This window comes from Typopeltis vanoorti, chromosome 6, assembly GCF_054136105.1.
Source record: "Typopeltis vanoorti isolate ZY-2024b chromosome 6, IOZ_Tvanoo_1.0, whole genome shotgun sequence".
Classification (NCBI taxonomy): Eukaryota; Metazoa; Arthropoda; class Arachnida; order Uropygi; family Thelyphonidae; genus Typopeltis; species Typopeltis vanoorti.
In genome coordinates, this window is record NC_143554.1 from 139,881,467 (window position 1) to 139,896,117 (window position 14,651).

Here is a 14,651-nt window from a genome sequence, read left to right on the forward strand (position 1 = left end):
TGGTTAACAGAAAACGCGTCTATTCGGTTTGTTTGCTTGTCGAGATAAATGGCCTTAGCACTAATTGAGTCGTTATCACCCCAACAACCGAACTGTTGCATGCTATTGACTTCTGTTATTTAAAAAGAACTCTACCTGCATTCTTTTAACATGAAAATGACGATTGATGAAAGTTATTAGATCAGCAGGCTTCTTCGTTCTCCATAAACACTTCTCTCACCTGACACTCCTGATGTATGTATGTGGGAGTTAATACAAGAAAATAATAAAAATCAAATCAATACACCGAAAATGAATTTTAAATGAAAACATTCTTATAAACGTGTGCTTTATATGAAGAGAGTATTTCGAAAATAGCTTCAAGATATTCTAGAGTAATATAAAATGCAATGATACGGATATTTGCACTCTAGTTGGAGTGTTACAGATTCTGCTATTTTTGTAATTTTTTTCTCATAGTCTCAAGGTTTTGTGAGTTAACCCACCTACGATCCGAGGTGGATGAAATAGCCAGACAACCCCAGAATTTTTCATGGATCAAAACTTCAGCGGCATTCTGTTTTATTAAGGAATATTTCACTTCGTTATCATTTTAAATCCCATTTCTTCCGTCGCCCTGTGTTCTACTTTGTAGTAGTAGTACAATAGTACCATAGATAGATAGTAGCAGTACCATAATAAATAAAGATTTCAAATGTGTAACACATTATGTTGTAAGCATTTAGAATCTTCTGTGGCGGTGGCGTGCTTTATTTGCTGTGGAACTTTGATACATTTGTAATTTTTCATCCTCTCTCTCTCTCTCTCTCTCTCTCTCTCTCTCTCTCACTCTCAAGTTATCGTGGAGAGAGTGAATACCCTTAGCTCTACGACTAATTTATATTAATACATTTCTCTCTGTATTCTTTCAGAACATCTGCTAGCATATTTGCTCACCTGATGGTATCTACCGATTAGAATTGATGAAATTAAAAAACAAAACATTCTTTATTGTATACATATATTATGTTTTCATTAAACAAAATTAAATAGCTTAAGAGAGAGAGCAAAAATTATTTTAATTATTTAATCCGAAATGGATCTTAAACTTGCACCGACCTCAACTCATCTTTCACTGCTTACTCATTACTGCAATAAAAGGCAATTTAAACAAACCAAACAAACAAACAAACAAACAAAAAAAAAACTGAGTACTAGACGTGTCCAAAAGCGAAGGACGAACTACCTATTAGCAGTATATGCAAACATTTTCATCACTACAACCAAATGTTGATATTTGGTTGTAGTAATGATGATAATATATAGCATACTGATATATTATATTAAACAAAATGTGTTTTAAATTTCGTACAAATTAAATGCAGTACGATGGCAAAATCTACAAATTTTCTAAGCACTTTGATAAGGAAATAATGTAGAGTGCTTACAGTAAACTATGCGGAGAGACATTTCAATATAGAATATATCCACCCCAAATTGATTTGAAGCTCTCTCAATGTCGTAGCACGCTTAACACCAAGTGATTCAAGAATTCTAGATACAAACCTCCTTACTCCTCCTTCAGAGCAAGGATAAGGCCTTGATTCTTTTCAGGTATGGAATTTCGAACAACCATGCCTCCCTCTACTGCATCCCAAACGAGTTCTATGAGGGTTGGGATCTAGTGAGCGTGATGGTCACTCGACTCAATTAATATCCTCGATCTCTAGAAGTATTTCCACTGCTCCAGTTCCATATACAATATGGAGTTGCATTATCATTTATAAAAGTAAATTCTTAGCCTAGAGTATCACGGAACAATCGAATATGACAGTAAAGAACATCGTTCCGACATCACTGACACGTTATAGTTCCTTTTTCCATCATTCGTAACTCGTTGTGAATAGGAATCATGATATCTCCCCACACCATGACCCACAGCTTCGCCGTATCTAGAACCTTTCAAGAACAATCTGGCGATGGTAAGCAGTACTGCTTTCAGGCCAAATCAACACAACTCCATTGTGCAAAATGGAGGTGTGTTGAATGGTGTGTTCACCATCTGCAAAAAAGTAAAATACCACGGAGGGATAAACCCGAATCGGCCACGTTCAACAAGCGAAAGTAGGTGATGTACTAATGATAAAGAACTTAAAGAGGCTTAATGACATCTTTATAGTGTATGTCTTGATTTTGTAAATGAAACAAATCAGTGGGTACGGACTAAAACGAGGAATGGGAAAAAATGATAAAAACGCAATCACATTGTGACAACAATTGTGCGTGCATAATCAGAACAACAGATTAACCAAGAATAAAATACGGACTCAAAGACTCCAGCGGCAGTAATGCAGTTATTATGGATGATATAGTAAACTAAGATAGCTTTTTGTCGCCTTAAAGTAATCAATCCAGATTTTTGTGTGGCTGATTAGTCTTGAACAATAAGAATGAAACTGCCTGCATTAGAGCTGAAAGAGGGTTTAATGGAAAATTTTTTCTAAAGAATTAAACTGGTGCTTACAATAAAAACAAGCATGATCAGAGTAAACATCAGTTTAAGGGGTTTAAAGCATATCCTTCCTATTCGTTAACTTTTGTACTTTTCATCTGTTACGGTTCCTAGGGTTTCTGGTTGCTATGCAGTCGGTTATCTACTGAAATAGTTTTTCAATTTTTCGGTGTTATGGCATCACTTTTATTAAAATCGATACATTTCACTATTATTTTGGTCTGTTTTGAAGAAATAAGTGTATTATTATTATTCTCTGTTACAAGAAGCATCTTCGAAACAGCTTGGCAATACAATACCCCTCGAATTTCATACGTGCTGACAGTTCGTGCTATTATTGCGATGAGTTTTCTTAAATTCATTGAACACAGCAATTTTTTTCCCCGTTGTTGTTGTTGAACTATAATGAAAGAAGGCTGATGTATTCCTAATGATATGTATTACTTTGAAACATGGCCATTTACAAAAAATGTTTCAATTCCGTTAAATATATACGTGGATCATGTTACAAGTAATGCCCATTCGGTTCCTGTAATGCCCTTGAAATACAAAGAAAACTGAAGTTTCTATTGCATTCGTTTTCCGTATCTTTAATACTTCGTATAACAATTCTTGCATGGGTAGACGGATTTTAATAAAATATGGCATTTCAAATGTTCACTCAAATTGTATAATTTCATATAATAAAAAACTCGGAATAAAATGAAGACGACACCTTAGAACAGTCATTAAACTAATTCTGCTAGTTCGTGTGGTTCATTATAAAATCTTCTGTCCTTCTTGCACGAACAGAAGGACTCCGCTGATGTCAAACATCTATACGAAGTGTAAATTTAAATCCAGAGAAATAGAGCCCCTTCTTTCATACCCTGTTATCCATATTCACATTTAGTGATCCTAAAAGAAGCACGCAAAGGAAAGAAAACATATCAAATACGTGTCAAACCTTGCCGTCCACATCTCACATAATGTATCTTTGTTACTCTGCATGCCGTGATCTGGATGGTATTGCTCTGATTGCGCTTAAACTTCGAAGAGCGAAAATACAGAAATGCAAGCAAATTCACATAAAATTCCATTCGTTTGAAAATCATTAGATATTTTAATGAGTATAGTATTGAAACTGAACACGCTGATTGCATGTGCGAAAATATCCTCAGAAGCTAATTTAGTCGAGAATCGTTCTGGTTGGAAATATCTTGGTCTGGGTGTCGTGCTTAGAAGAGCAACCACCATACTTCGATCTATTGAGACTCATCCTCTGAGGTCTCATTATGTAGCTGCCAGCATTTTTCATACTGCTAACTTTGATTTTTTTTTTCACTGTGAAAAATATTCAAAACGCCAAAACAACATACACAAAATTAACAGATATTATACTTTGTTCTCATCACCTTAATCGCTTCAGAAGTAATTGCGTAACAATTGCGTTACTATACATGAACAATACATCTGTGTTGTGAGTGATTTCCATCACCCAATGAAACACACATCCTGCTTAGAGGAGGTGTGAAGTGAGCATAGTTATGTAAAAACAAACAAAAAAAAAACATGCCACAAAAGAACATCTAGAGATCTCAATAAGCCATTAGTGATGTAACCCGCGATTTGCATACATCTGAACCTCATCTCTTACCACTTATTGAACCTATCTCTCCTATTTCTAGGAGAGATAGGTTCAATACTGTTAGCAGGATTTTATATCGAATGCCTTAGTCTAACTCCAGAATGTCCTCTATACGATCATCGGCTTTCTATGATGTTTTGATTGTCTAATTTCGGTTAGTTTGGTGTTAGCTTTACCGGTTTCGCAAAGCTCCAATTAAAGTATTCTATTCCCTTCACTACCTTCGTTGATTATTTGTTTATATATTTATATAATTTTTATATAATGATTAGAAAAAAGATTTCGAAATAGTATTCTACATAGAAAATCACACTCAGTCGCAGATACATAACCTCAGATTACATTTCGACGGCTTCAAAATTAAAAGTAAGACTAAAAACACTAAGAATAGAAATAAAGATCCATGTCTGGAATTCATTTACGTAAAGAATGACTCGTTTGAAAACGCGACAAAAATATATTGTTTTGAACACATTAGAAAACATTAGGGAATTTCCTTTACAACATGAAATGGAAACGGATAACAAAATGCAAAGAGGAAAAGAATGGAAAGGTTCAAGGAGACTGTTAAATTCTGCCTGTTACTAGTATTCCCAGGAAGACTGAATACTGAAAACCAAGGGTAAATGAAAGTATATTGGATCTGTTCGGCAAAAGAAGACAATCCAAAGCATAAACTAGAATATAAATCTATAAATATAATGCGAAACGCAAGCAGTGAAGCCAAAGAAACATGGTTTAGTAATACATGGGAAATTGATTCACGATTTTTTACCTTTTTCAGAGCCTGGAGAGAAAAGCATACGAGTTTAACTTTCTTGAAGATGATTGTCCAATAATAAATGAAGAAATATCTGACATAAAATATCACAGACCGATAAGCCTTAAAAGCTATGTAATAAAATTACTATTAAGAATTATAAATGGAAATAATAAAATTAAAAACAACAAATGAAATAAAGATTATTCCCAGTGGGTGTATTCAGAATCATAGGAATGACACCTATCTCTGTTTTATAGATTCGAATAAAGCATTCGATAGTGTGCACCATAAGAAATCGATAGAAACATTAATACATAATAGACAGGAATGATGTAAGACTGATATCCTACGTATATCGCAACTGAATTGCAAACATAAAAATCAAGAGTGAAGAGTGAGAAACTGTTCAAATACAAAAAGGTTGTAAGCAGGGATGGGTGCTTTCGCAATGTCTACTGGACGGAGTAAAATAGGAGGGGGAAATATAAGTAATCGTCGTTATGCAGATAATAATGTATCGATTGTTGAGGAAGAGGATTTTGCAGAAGCTAATAGAAACCCAAGCAATAATATCATGGTTGTCTTAATTTAGTGGTTGTTTCGACATACCGAGAGTGTTCCGCTGCAGTGCAAAGGGCATTCGGAAACCAAACTTAATACAAACGAGAATCACAGGAGTGTGTTAGAGCAAGTTTTACCGTCTCCGCAACAATGTCAATGCCGAACAGTGCCAAAACTTGTGATAACGAGGGGAATACTTAATTACCATAACTTAGAAAAGTCGCAAAACATAAAAATGTTCCTGGTCAAGTGCATAAAAAAGTTCCAGGGCCGAGCCCAGAGAACCCCGGCTGAATTTGCCCATTGCGTTGGCTAGCACTGGAATGGCGTCCATCGTGTAACAAAGAGTTGAAACACTGAGCCCCTCTTTGTTGTTCTCCGAATTTGCACGAAGCGCATTTCCAGTTTTGTTTCCTGTTTTTGGAGCACTTTTTAAATTGGCTTTCACTGAGACTAGCACAATAAAAATGATAACTACTTTTACATTTATCTGTACACTTCATGACATATGCATTGTTAATACATGTCTATTCACAAACTTTGCAGCGGATTGTCATTGTGTTAGATAGAGTTTAGTGCTAAATTTAACCTGTTATTTGTTCTACGTACTGATCTTATATGCCAGTCCAATGGCGATACTTGAATAACAGCAGGTTGAAGAGGCAATTTTTTAAAACTGCTTTAAGAGATTAATTTTCATAGAGATGAAAAATACAGTACCTGGTAGAGAGAGATATAGGCTACACTTCAGGAAGTATTATAATACATTTTAAATAAGATACTAATTAAAACGTTGTTAACTACAGAGCACTATTTCACACGACTATTAGGCACTGCGCCACCAAACGGATTTTTTGATCGTCCGCATAGGACCGAGGTACTGGTACTGGTCTAGGTGTCGTGCTTAGAAGAGCAGCCACCATATTATTGAGAGGATGAGTCTCAATAGATATCAGTACTGTGGCTGATCTGGGATGACTGCTGCCGATATGGCTGCAGTCGGGCACGAAAATCACGCTCTCTTCCTCAACTTTTCATGGGACAGGAGCACCCCGGACACCACATGAGGCGCGGCGCACAACGCGTGCTTTATTTGTGCCCCGTTTGCCATTAAAGCCAAAACAATCAAGCCATGAAACAAGTGTTTATCGTCTGGTGACTGTGTGTGTTCTTCTGGCCTGTTTGCCTCTCTACGCCTAGAATCACAGGAGTCTCCATTTCTGACCTCCAAACTCATCGTCAGTGCCAGAACGCTTTATAAAGGTGTTTTGCGTCGTAGAGGAGATTTTAACAAAAATCTTTCCATCAAAATGCAATCGTCGATATCGACCGAACTAAGAAAAATCCTCGTGTCATACCCCCAAAAGTCCAGGCATGGAAATTTATCAAGCATTCAGTCGTGTAGTAAATAAATAATTAGAATAAATCGATCCTGTCATGTATTGAAAAAAGAAGTGGGCGGATCATTTTTATTTCCAAATGCTACTTTGGATTTAAGTTACAGTAACAATTTATTGGTGTCTGTATGTCCTCGTTGGACTCTGCGATTAGCATCCACTCTATCCTGAGGTCATAGATATCAGTATGCTGTGCGTATTCCGGATAAAACATACGGAAGGACAATGTGAATGTTCTGAGATCTTAATTCCTAATAATCGTAATTACATCTCAAAGTTCTGGAGTTGTCGTTAGTGATTGGAGTTGAAAACCTAAGTTTTCAAGATGTAAAAGCGATAACTGTGTGTGTGTGTGTGTGTGTGTGTGTGTGTGTGTGTGTGTGTGTGTGTGTGGAATCAAGTCATCCATAACTAGATGAAAATGGCCTTGAATAGGTTTGTCTAATTAGCAACCAGAAACGAACCTACAATTGTCTTTCTTCTATCAATATACCATTATGATGCAAGGAAGTTTCCTACAGGGATACATAGGTAAGAGGAATATTTTAAAGAATCAGTTAAGTTTATTGTTTTTATGACTTTATTTCGATAATAAAAGTATAAATTACAAATATGTTATGAATAAAGAGCAGAAGATTAAAATTACCACTGGTATTTAGAAATAAAATGAGTTGCGTAAATTGGAGGCAATAAAAAATCACACATTTCTACTTGATTAATATTCATACAGATGAATTAAGCAAGTTCGATTGTCTTCGCCTTCTATTGGTTTTCTGATGGTAAAATTTGTTTATGATAGAAAATTGATCTGCTTCTGTTATTCCACTGCAATTGTAAATCCACGATTCACATATTGTCAAACAGGATTGAGATCATGGTACTCTGCAGGTCACGCGATTGGGTTACGTTCGTCTCCACAAACATGAAGAGGAGCAGCCTTATGACACATTACATTATCGTGCTGAAAGAGGAAATGGTAACTAATGTAGAACCGCCACAGTGTGGGAAGCTTTGCATTGTTTATAATGTTCAGATACATCTAGTAGTTTAGTGATTTTCTCCATAAGCGGAGGTCCTAGCATAAACCAGGTAAATAAGGACCATAACAAAACACCACCACCTCCGTATTGCATAATTAGTTTAAGTACGCTGGTGAAACCCTTTCGCTGGACATCGTACGCACCCACAACGTCCATCTGCTCGGAGTACAGTTTAGAATGATTCGCTGCTTCAAAACCTAACTTTTCTAGCTAGCAGGTCGCACTGCACAGGCACTTTACACAACTGAAGACGATGTGTCTTGTTGTTGGTTCAGTTGAAAATTGTGTTATTGCCAGGGAAACTCACGTTTTGAGCCTTGGTACTGAATGCGTTTTAGTAGACTGGTGTTCATGTCGATTCTGGGAACTATGTATTAAACGTATAGTTGAAGAATAAAGGTTTGCTCCTATTCAACATAGCACAATACGTTCATCTCTCAGGGGACCCTGTAACCCCTAGAGAGCGCGTCCCTGGGTGGCTATAGGGGAGCCCACCATGTGTGTGTGTGTGTGCACATGCCCGTGCGTGTGTGTATATATATATATATATATATATATATATATATATGGTGGGGTGGTCCAAATATACTGAATAAGGACTCGTGGACCAACAGGGCCATAAGAGGCAATCATCTTGATTGTAAGGGAAGCGGCACTCCCATGGACCCCTAGCTGGATCTATCCTCTCCTTCTTCTACTTTGAGGAAGATCCACTTACTTTAATCTTTCCTATAAGGCCTTATCAGCCAACTCTTCTTACTTTATGACCCTTATGCTATTAGAGTACTCGATGGCCATGGGGTCTTTTCATTTCTGGCCCTACAACTATGATTCCATACTGTTTCGGACCGTATTTTTATTTTTGTTAATGCTTTGTTATATATTTCATCAAATGTAAGTTTAAGATGAGTAGTTTTTCAGATTGTATATGTTCTCGTCTATTTTTATTAAGTAATAGTCTGTAGTCTAAACAAATAGAAACATCTTAGCTAAACTCCCCACGATGTACATATTTGTTTCAGTTCTATTTCTAGATTATAAAATCATATCTGTTCAGATACAGTTTTGAACGATTACAAATGAGATCCCTAAATGTTCTGTTGAAATCATTTTAATATCTCAAACTTTAATCTCCAATATTAAAAGCACAAAATGTTTACACAATAACTTCTGAATGAAACCTTCATTTCTAGCAAGCCTCTGTTGTCATTGCTGTTACTGTACTTTGAAAACTGAGATTTGTATGAAATGTAGTCTTCATATATTAGGAATCGAAGTAAACTTAAAAAAGGGTATGTGAGTAGGTGATATAAACTGAATTCATTGAGTAAAATGTTTATTAACGTAAATATGTTACGTAAAGAATTCAGATATCTCATCCATCTGATCAAAATCCATGAAGTTATCTTCCTCAGATAAGCTTTGCAGAAGCTTCGAAGAAGAAAGCAGAATTATAAAACACTTCTGCCACAGGACACTCATCCATCTGATCAAAATCCATGAAGAAGAAAATTTATTCATTTCATCACCTTTGACTTCATGTGCCTTACGTAGTGATCTTTGTAGTAGTCGCACTGTCCTGAGACCCACGTCGATTGCATTAAATGCTGACGAGAAATTATATTAAAGGAAAGGAAAATTAGTTAACAAGAAACCGCCAGCTATGACTTCAATAAAAGTACTCCTTTGAAGAAAAAAAAAATGGCCAGCTGGTTTTAGGATACAACAGCACGAGTGGAAAGTAAACATGGCCTCAAATAGAGTTTAATATATATTTTAAATTTTAAATAAAGTATTTATTTAGGTACAATTGATCACCATATTTCATAATGTAACCTTTTTTTTTTTTTTTTGAACCATGTATGTAAATCAATTAAAGACGACACTGCCTGGCCAATGAAATCACAAAACGTTCCTTAAATATTAAATCCATGTCTCTCAAATATGCCTTCAATGAGATTTTATTAAGATCTCGAGATTTAATAAGATACTATAATGCGTTTCCTTTTTATTTATTCAACCGTTACTAAATTAAAATAAATAAATATATAAACGAGGATGTTGAATGTTATTGCATACAATATGCGTCTCCTGACCTTTCTGGAACGCGGAAGTAATTTTCACAAGCCTTTGGGAAACCCTGTGCGCTTAGGCGATTCATTCCTTATCATTTCTTTGTCTGTCGTGAAGCGTTTTAGCATAATTAATGTTTATAGTCCTATTTCGAACATTTTGTGTAACATAAAATTCGCTAGTTTTGTTTGAATTCCCTCACTTTGAAATTGTCAGAAATCCTCAGCTTGAAATTGTACTGCATGTGATTATCGTTAAACACAATATGCTCTTTTTGGCTTTTTTAATTAATGAATAATATAAATCGCCATACAATTTTTTTCATTCTTTCTCATTGGTGTGCATTAAACGGTACTCTAGGATCACTGTTTCCTATTCGTAGATTAAACTTTAACTTTAAAACTTTTACAGATTTTAACGCTTTTTAAAATGAAACTTTTTAAGTCTTGAAAATGACTTAGTAGACGCGGAGTCTATATTACCATTACATTATAGTACGTACATTATTGGGTAATATTAAATATGCAACATTTATAATATGCAATGGCATATATTCAAATTTGTACAATACAAATTAGCTAGAAAAATCACTTTAATTGATGCCGATGAAAGAAAAAAGCAGATCTATGAGCACTTGTGTAATGTGCGAATTTTGCAGGTTCTGTGCATTCATCATTAGGAACATACCAGCAATGTGATGCAGCGAAAATCTTCAGGAAATTCAACTTCTGTTCATACTGAAGACAGTCTTTGATTGTCTTCACAAAGCGAGGACTGTTAAATAGAGGATGGGCTGGAAAGTGACTGCATTTATTATCGGGGAGAATCCTTCAATCATATAAGGGAATTTGCTAATACTCATTAAATCCTCCTTTTTTAACGAATAGGGTTGGATTAGCGATTGACATAACGATCCAACCTACCAACATCGCATTTCTTTTATTCGAAGCTCTTTAGATCGTTGACTTACAGGGTTTGAAAGAAATAAGCTATGGACTTAAGGAAAGAGCGAGAAATTGTGCAAAAGATGTCGAAAAATGCAAACATATAATCACTCTGACCCATAGTTATGGGTGATCTTTCATGTCTACTTTATTAACTGCGTCTTTACACTTCATACATACACAAAATACACGATATACAAAAATACAAAAACGTAAATCAATTTAATAATATTAAATTGCGTTAAAAGGAATTTATAATATTTTAAACTTTAAACACAACTAAAAATTGAAAACTATAATTCACTAATTATGATATCTTATCTGGTTTGTTTGCGTCCAAAATATATCTTCTAAAAGACAATGTGCCTCTTATCTGCATCTTGACTTCTTTACAGAAATAGGTTCAGGAGAAGTGATCGGAGAAGTTCAGACCTGTAGACAATTCTTCAAGAACAGATGACGCTCAATAGGAATTCGTGACCATTTCCCAAATCACTGGGACAACATTTAAGATAGTCATAACGCAAATCCATATGATTGCGCAATCCAAAATGATACTAAAGATGGGATGATTTTTAAAATTAAGATGATATTAAATCCCACATTGTTTCAAAGCCGAATAAGAATCTCAAAGATCGGAATCAAAGAGTTTCATGCCGAATATAGTAAACTATAAAAGTTTCGGCGACCACTAGCGTAAGCTAAAGCACGTAGTTCAAAGTACGTAGTACAAACTAAGGCAACTCGTAGAAAAGGTAGGGAAAGTTCTGATTGATATTCTTATTATTTCCCATAATGTAAAACCCATCCCCTAGGAGATGTATGATGTTATACATTATGGGGGAAGGTCACTACCCAAACCGGTTTCGATCTTTATTGAGATCTCATCAGTGAGTAGCTAGAACAAATTAATACTAAGGGTATAGCGAAAAGAACTTACATACTTTGCTATACAAGTTGTCAAAAACTTGCACCGATTTAATTAGATAAATAAAGAGCCATAAGCTTCATTTCGGCGAAGTTTATTGCTCTTTATTTAAGTAATTTTTAAAATGTTTTTGTAGCATACAACATGTGTTCTGATACTGCAGAAATGAGTAAATCACTTAATGCTTAGATTTTTCTATCGGGCGGAGATCACTTTCCTCATGATCATACGCTTGTTCACGAAAAGAGGACGATTTTTATGGGTTGCAGAAACATGAATATTACTGTTCAGTTACTTGCCGGAATTTTACGCACATAATTATCTCCCGAGAACAGACAAGATATTCGCGACAGAACCGTAATGTAATAATCTGAAAATACTGAAGGCAACACTGTTATCAACACAAGAGAACACCCACCTGCTCATGCATTACGTGTGCTACACTGTCTTTGAGTTAATAGGAGTTTATATATATATAATGGGAAATCTAACAACATGTCCAATTGCAGTGAAACTTTCTACAATAAAAAAAAAACTATCCACACAAAAGGGCAGGCTACAATTTCACAAGTTGAGAAGAGGTTGACAGAAGCCTTCGAAATACTCTTCACTTACTATGAGACCAAAAGCCTAACCCAAACGAGACTCAGGCTTGCACTTTCCATCTGCGCAATAGGGAAGCAAAACGTCAGTTAACATTGTGTGGAGAGGAAATATCCTCGAACACTGCACAACCCCAAATATTTTGTAGTTAAGCTGGATCGTACCCTGTCGTATAAGCTTCATTGCCGGGAATTAAAAGGGAAAATCTATGCAAGAAATAACATCATAAGAAAAATGACCGGCACGACGTGGGGAGCTCAACCAGAGGTACTTTGTTAGAGAGGTTCTCCTGCAGGGGAGTACGCTGCCCCGGTGTGAGAAACATTCGTCCATGTGAAACACGTGGATGTGGATTTAAATGACACCATCAGGATCATAAACGGATGCCTAAGACTTAGCCCAGTCAACAAGCTGTATCCCTTAGCAGACAGCGCCACCAGACATAAGACGTCAAGTGGCCAGTGAGATTGAGAGAAAAAAGCAGATGACGGACGAAAGACATAGAATGTATGGCCATATCACGAACACGTGACACGATGACGAACACGGCTTCTCGACTCAAATCGAGGCGTAGTTTTATGCAAAGAACAAAACCATTGTTCCATAAACCTGAGGAGCGACGCCTTGTTCTATGAAGGGAATTGGTTCAACTTTAAGAAGTGCCCATAATTAATGAAAAGTTAACCAAAGGATATCAACTACCCTGTATACAGCATCTGAAGGACTCTTAATCGTCTTAGAGTGGGAGTGTCCAAATGCAGAAGTAATCTGATGAAATTAGGTTATGCAGATGATGACAGCTGTGACTTTTTTATGTTCCTCATAAAAAATGTTCCGCAGTCACATAAAAAATGTTCGTCAGTTTTCCAAACTGAACATTTTTTATGTTGCCTAAATCTAATCGATGTGTGCCCCACGGATGATATTCTGATGGTCAATGACAAGGCGATACAAGCAGCAAGTTTTTGGAGGGAGAGGATATGATTGGCGTTACGGAATCAGAAAGTAGGTAATAACTTTCATAACGAACGTCATCCCTATACAAACAGTATTCCTTCTACATCGTCCTTTTTATAAGAATCTCTTACTTAATAGGATTACACATCCATTCCTTGACGTAAGTAGTTATGAATGTAGCCGTGTGTGTTAACGGTACCGATTTGCCTGTTTTGTGGGATGAAAAACCTGAGTTACCGGGAGTAAAAACCTCAACCTCCATATGAAAACAGTTAATTCACCTTTAATCGAAAGAGACCAGTTAAAGGCTACATCCGTGAAGCTATTAGAAGCTATCGTTGCGCCGTCTAGAAAAGAATGTAATGTATTGTTCTGCCTAATTTAAAATTAAAGCTCAGCGTAGTGAGCAGTGGCTTGTACTTGTGCAATTATTGCAGTTCGATGAGAATTCTTTGCAGTGAAATATAAAAATATTAGGACAACTTTCTCTAAATCAAGAGTAACAATATTGCAAATTATTATATCACAATGGAAACTGTTCCAAATCCGTATTTTACTTTTTAAGAAAGACTTTTACAAATTGGGTTTGTTTAAAAAAGATATGTGTTTGTCTATGATTTCACCTCTGAGATTATGAATATGATTATGAACCTTTTTAATTTTAAGCAATTAATATTTAGAATAGCCAATGTAGATTTTAAAACTCGACTTGTCCTATTTCCTCATTAAATGAAGTACATCTGCTGAGAATAAAGAATACATTCGCGATAGTACGGCAGTGTAATCATCTGAGAATATTGTAGTCAACACTGTTATCAACACAAGAGGGCGCCCAGGTGCTCGTACATAATGCGTGCGACATTTGCTTTGAGTTAATGGGAGGAAAACCTAACAAGCTCTCCAATTGTTCTGAAACTTCCTACAAGAAAGGATGTACCACGTCTTTTCTTGTAGAAAGAGGAAAAAAGAATTATCCATACAGAAGGGAAGATTATAGCGTTATCTAGCGTTACAAAGAACTTCATCTTTTGTGAAGAAATTTTCAATGGTCTCATTTAAATGAAGGGCGTGTCAAAATTTATCGCTCGTTGTCTACTGTAGGTACGTTCATCACGTGATCATAACGGGCAAACGTTGTAAAGAATCTGAATCACACTAGTCTTCAATCAACGATATCAGGCACGTGGATCGCAACACCGCTGGCAAAATGACTTCGAATATTTTTTCTTCTCCGTTCTTCGACGCATTTCGTGCAATTGCCCGCAGT